Genomic DNA, 5,939 nt, shown 5'->3' with positions numbered 1-5,939 from the left:
AGAAACTACTTTATCTGCCAAACTTTGAACAAACAAAAGTTTTAGCAATAGAATGGGAAAATAAAAACTGAGTCTTCATTTAACTATGGTGAAAGATGGGGTATTTTAAGAATTAAGGTTTATGAGTATCAAATTTATTCAATGCTTGGTAATAGGTTTCAGCATAAAAACAATAAGAACTATTATTTAATTTTTCTTCTCCATTGCCGTTCTGGAGGATGTGATGTATCCATCAGGACGTCGGAGGGCAGTCATCTTGGTCTTGTAGTTGGCGAAGGACAGGCGGGCATTATGAATACTTTTCCCGGCATCTGCCGCATCTACCAGTACTTCTACTCTTCTCTCTTTGAGGTCTTCCTTGATCGCATCTCTGCACTGCTTTGCAAGCTCGGATGTTAGCTTGCAGTTGCCTGAGGCATGCGCCAAACCACGCTGGCGAATTAGCTCAAGAGTTTTCAAAGATAGGTGACTTTTTGTGGTTATCTCTCTCTTGGCGTTCCTCGCTCATTCATGGAGGTACTGAACCAGTCGATCTTATTCCTCGTCAATGTTGTCAACAATGGCATCTTCCCATGTTGACGCAATAGTACCAAAGAGTTCCCAGTTGGTGGTCATTCTGAGAGTTCTCTTTTTGAACTTTGCAGCCCTTTCTCCCCACTCTGTGAAGTAGAATTTTGCATGAAGGAGACGGTGGTCTGATCCCGTTCGAAATTTTGGGACAACAGCGACATCAGTCAGGCAAAACCGTCGATTGAATATGATGTGGTCTATTTCATTGTGGAATCGTCCACCGGGAGACTCCCATGTCCATCGTTTAGATTCTGCCTTCTGGAACTGTGAGTCACCATGAATGGTCTTGGTCGACATGATGAACTCTGACAGTCTCTCACCCTGTTCGTTCCATTCTAGGCCATGGGTCCTGATGTGAAGTTCTTCAGCTGATCTTCTCGGTCCTATCTTGGCATTAAAATCACCCACAATGATCTTGTAGAAGGTGTGGTCTTCTTTATAGAACTTCTCTAGCTCCATGTAGAACTTCTCGATTTCTCTTTCATCATAATGAGATGTTGGTGTGTAGACAACGAAGATAGAAACTGCAGGCAGTGAGCCACATCTATTCAAATGTAAACGTCTGATTCGGGTTGTTAGGCATTCGAATGAATCAATGGTCTTGGCCGAGTTTGTGTTGACAAGGACACCGATGCCTCCAACACCTCTTTTATCGCATGTTCCGAGGAACAATTCTTCTCCAGTGTCAAAAACGGCATGGTGAGATTCGTGCCTTCATGTCTCGGTCAGACTAATGATGTCGTACTTGATCATTTGCGCTTGTACCATCAGGTCCTCGATGGATGCATCTGATGCTAGCATACGTGCATTGAAAGTACAGACGATCATTTTTGTCTTCCTTCGTTGTGGCAGCCTAGGTCGGCCTTGAGATTTTGTCGGCCTCTCCTTTCTCATCCTTCTCAGTGCTGCCATGTCGGTGAAGCCTTCAGGGTCAGGTGAAGAAGATTATCCATGACTTCTATTCAATGGAGAAGATTATCCATGACTTCTATTCAAATCTCTTCGATAGCCATGTCCACTTGCCGACATACCAAATTCCACAGGATGGATATGTCGTTCCCAATGTTCTCCCTTCCCGAAATCCGACACGCCATTTCGTTGGTAAAGAAACAAACAGCACCAGGCCCAGACAAGGTCAGACCTGAACACCTGCCATTAGTACTCATCAGTACACTGGCTCGGCTCTTCACATGCTACCTGTCTGAATGCAAGGTTCCATCCCAATGGAAAACCAGCAGGACCGTACTACTGTTCAAGAAGGGAGACATCCATGACATTGGCAACTATCGCCCGATCTGCCTATTGTCTGTCATCTACAAGTTGTTCACTTGAGTCACCCTAAATAGGATTGGCAGAGCACTAGATGAAGGACAACCATGCGAGCAAGCAGGGTTCCGCAAAGGATTCAGCACCATCAACCATATCCACACGATAACCAAGCTCATTGAGGTTTCTCGGGAGTTCAAGATGCCGCTCTGTTTAACGTTCATTGATTTAAAGAAGGCCTTTGATTCTGTTGAGATGGAAGCGGTCATTGAAGCCCTAGCCAATCAGGGCATTCAAGCCAAATACATCAGAATCCTCCGTGAGCTGTATTGCGGATTCACTACCAGGATCTCACCATTCTACAAAGAAGTGATCGTTGATGTCAAGAGAGGGGTGCGGCAGGGTGATACCATTTCACCGAAACTCTTCAGTGCCACCCTCGAGAACATCATGCGACGACTGGAATGGGAAGGAATGGGAGTGAAGATAGATGGTCGGCAGCTACACCACCTTCGCTTTGCTGATGACATTGTTTTAATAACACCAAACATCAGCCAAGCAGCACAAATGCTGGCCAACTTTGACCGTGAGTGTGGAAAGGTAGGACTACAGCTGAATCTTACGAAGACAATGTTTATGAGAAACAGCCTCCTTCCTGATGCCCCATTTGCTCTCAACGGAATGACCATCTCCGAATGCAACAGCTATGTGTACCTAGGTCGAGAGGTCAACATGACAAATGACCTGGCACCCGAGCTGCGCAGGAGGAAGAGAGCGGCTTGGAACGCCTTCAAGAACGTCAAAGAAATAGCTAAGAGGACGAAGAACCTCCAGCTCCAGGCACATCTCTTTGATTCCACTGTTGTTCCTTCATTAACATATGCCTCAGAGACCTGGGCCCTACGCAAAGAAGATGAGAATGCCATTCATGTCTCCCAAAGAAGAATAGAAAGAGCTATGCTTGGAATATCACGTTTCACTCAAATGAGAGAAAGAATCCGGAGTTCTGACATCTGTCAACAATCAAGAATCAGGGACGCTGTCTCATTTGCCAAGGTGTAGAAAATCAGATGGGCTGGTCACGTAATGAGATTTAAAGATGACCGCTGGACTAGAGCTGTTACCGACTAGATTCCACGGGATGTCAAAAGACCGTGTTGCCACCCACCTACCAGATGGTCAGACTTCTTTGTCAAGATCATGAACGATCGGTTTGAGGCCCTTCATGTTCCTGGAGCGAACAGATGCCATTGGGCTACACTAGCACGAGACAGGGACAAATGGAGACGTTACTGGCGCCCGCTCGAGCAAATCGACAACTAACAGGAAGTTAAGTGATTAAGTGATTAAGATTTAATTTTTATTTTCTACTGTCATGAGAGAAAGTAGTTTTACAAGTTGAAGCAAATGTATCTATTTGTAAAAAAGAAACACTGGAATTATTTAGAGTAGCAACTATTTTGTTTTATTATAATTATGCTATTATACTAATCTACAAATAGATATTATGCTCTAATGGATATTTTCTTATTTTTATCATAATGATATAAATTATTACGTACAATGTTGCACTGATTATAGTTACCCATTTTGGGAAATGTTTATTATATATTCAGGTAAATGTATTGCACTTAATTAGCCTATCTTTATTACAAAATTCAGAAAAAATTAAGATATCTTTTTCTGCAATATAGGGTACTAGTCTAAGACATTTTAAGCACATAGTTAATTTACAAAGCTATAATTTTACTCCCTTTGTATATATAAACTACCTTCATACAATACCTACTGCCAAAAATGCATATAATTTTCAGCTTTATGTGAGAATGATAGGCTTGTGCTTCTAAAAATTATTAATCAGAAAGTGATTTTAAATAAGATGAATGAAGAAAAAGTTTTGTGACATAGAAATATGTGTTATATCCATAATGCTTATGGACAAATTTATAGAGAAAAAGATAAAATTAAAAATACAATAAACCATGAAACTTGTAATGATAAATCTTTTAATATAAATTGTCATAAACTTAAGATTCTTAAATTTTTATGTTATAAGTATAGTACAGTAAAATGTAATACATCAATATGCCTCTTGAAATTTGCCAGTTTTTTGAAATTACTTGTAGGATAACATTGGTTTGTTCTTTCTGCCTTGCCACAGGGATCTTGGGTTTATTAGGTTGCTCCCATCACAGTGCTCCCATTCCTGTGTTTATCTGTAACCTCTTTCGTTGCACTCTGCTCCCCCAATTGGTCAATTAACTATCTCCTAATCAGACTCTGTTAACTTGTAAATATTGCTTTTCTCTTCTCTTTAAGTCCTTTGCATAGTTAATTCGGAAAAATGTCCTTTTTGTATAGACACAGCACGACAGTTAATGCTATGCTTCTGGACTACCTCACCTCCCGATGCACTGCACTCCCTAAGCATGCAGCCGCTTGCTCTCTAGGGCAGGTCCCCAGGCATGACCCAGGGCTTCCCCTCGCTATGGCAGAAGCTCGGCACAGCACCCTTGACTTCATGCTTGGCAACAAAGCTGATGGCGAGACCATTCTGAAAGGCCTGCAGTCCATTTTCCAGGAGCAGGGTATGATCAACTCAGTGCACACCTGGCAGGACCATGGCTACTTGATGACATACATCAGCAAAAATGGCAGCTTTGCTGATTTGAGAATTTACCCACATGGATTGGTGTTACGGACCTTCAGAGGTACAACCGAGACGGATGCATGAAAGAAGAAATTGACGGTAGAAGAGTGAGAGAACTGAGTCAGGACTGCACTGAATGGGTGAAATGGTTACCACCCATAGTTTGAGGAGGTGCCATGGACAGATACTCGCCCACCCCTGATGGCCACCTGGTTGAGTATATCGTAGATGAATTAGTGTATGATGAAAACTCACCTAGTCAGCACATTAAAATTCTACATTCTAAGCAGTTTAGGAATATCCTCATCCTTCGTGGGAATATTAATTTGGCAGAGAGTAATTTGCCATACACCCGAGCCATTATGGTTAGTGGCAGAGAAGATTATACTGGCAAAGATGTCCTGATCCTGGGAGGTGGAGATGGGGGCATCTAATGTGAAATAGTCAAACTGAAACCAAAGATGGTCACTATGATAGAGATTGACTAAATGGTGATTGATGGATGTAAGAAATTCATGCAAAAAACTTAGGTGATGTCTCCGACAATCTTAAAGGAGACTGCCATCAGGTTCTCATAGCAGACTGTATTCCAAAGAGGTATGCCAAAGAAGGGAGGGAGTTTGGCTACATGATTAATGACTGATTCTTGACCTCTTCATGAAAGTACTGAAACAAAACAGAAAATATTTTACACAGGGCAATTGCTTCAATTTGATGGAAGCCCTGCCACTCTATGAAGAACAGCTTGGGCACCAGTATTGTCCTGTGAAACTCTCAAAGGGAATAGTCTGTGTCCCTTCATACTTGGCATTGTGGGTGTTTTACATTGTCTGGAAGAAAGCTAAACTTTGAAGAGCCTTGACCCTCAGATGTGCTGCAAATAACCTTCCTGACCTTCCTATGCTGTACATGCCATCAAAATGAGTTAGGCAATTGATTGTGAATTCCTTCAGGATTTTTTTATTAAAAACAAAAATATTGACAATGTCTATTTTGAGGAGCTAGGGTGTTGTTTGATGAAAGTCAGCTGAAGGATGCTTAGGCAGCCCTGCAAGAGATGCTCATGCACTGAACCCCTAGAATGTGATTTTTGTTACTTTTGTTCTGTGCTTTTTTCTTTTTGTTTTGATAGACTTCAAATTTGTTTCTTCGGAGAAACAAACATCATTGTTTTTATTCTTGAAGAAAATTCTTGATGGTATTTTCCCCCTCCTCCCCCAGCTTTCCCCACCTCCCTGCCCAAATTGACTTAGATGTTAAAATTTGATGCTTTTAAGAAAGATTTTTAAAAATGAATAGCAGTGCTTCAATTAAAATTACAAGAGAAAAAAATGCTATGCTTCTGTAACTTGGGAGTTCATTGACTCCGAATGATATTTCCTCCTAGTCATCTGTTCTCTTGATTTAAGCCTCAGTTTCCCTTACTTCTTAGTATTCCAAAAGGGTCCTGATG

The 5,939-nt window shown here is 41.6% G+C and overlaps 1 pseudogene; it reads left to right on the top strand.

The window, feature by feature from the left end:
• Positions 1-4,311: 4,311 nt before the first annotated feature.
• LOC130018180 (spermine synthase-like) lies at positions 4,312-5,338 on the top strand (annotated as a pseudogene).
• Positions 5,339-5,939: the final 601 nt, after the last annotated feature.

Source organism: Sorex fumeus, unplaced genomic scaffold (genome assembly GCF_029834395.1).
Source record: "Sorex fumeus unplaced genomic scaffold, SorFum_2.1 ptg000008l, whole genome shotgun sequence".
Taxonomy (NCBI): domain Eukaryota; kingdom Metazoa; phylum Chordata; class Mammalia; order Eulipotyphla; family Soricidae; genus Sorex; species Sorex fumeus.
The sequence above is the reverse complement of the archived record's forward strand: the minus strand, read 5'-3'. Positions and strand labels throughout refer to the sequence as shown.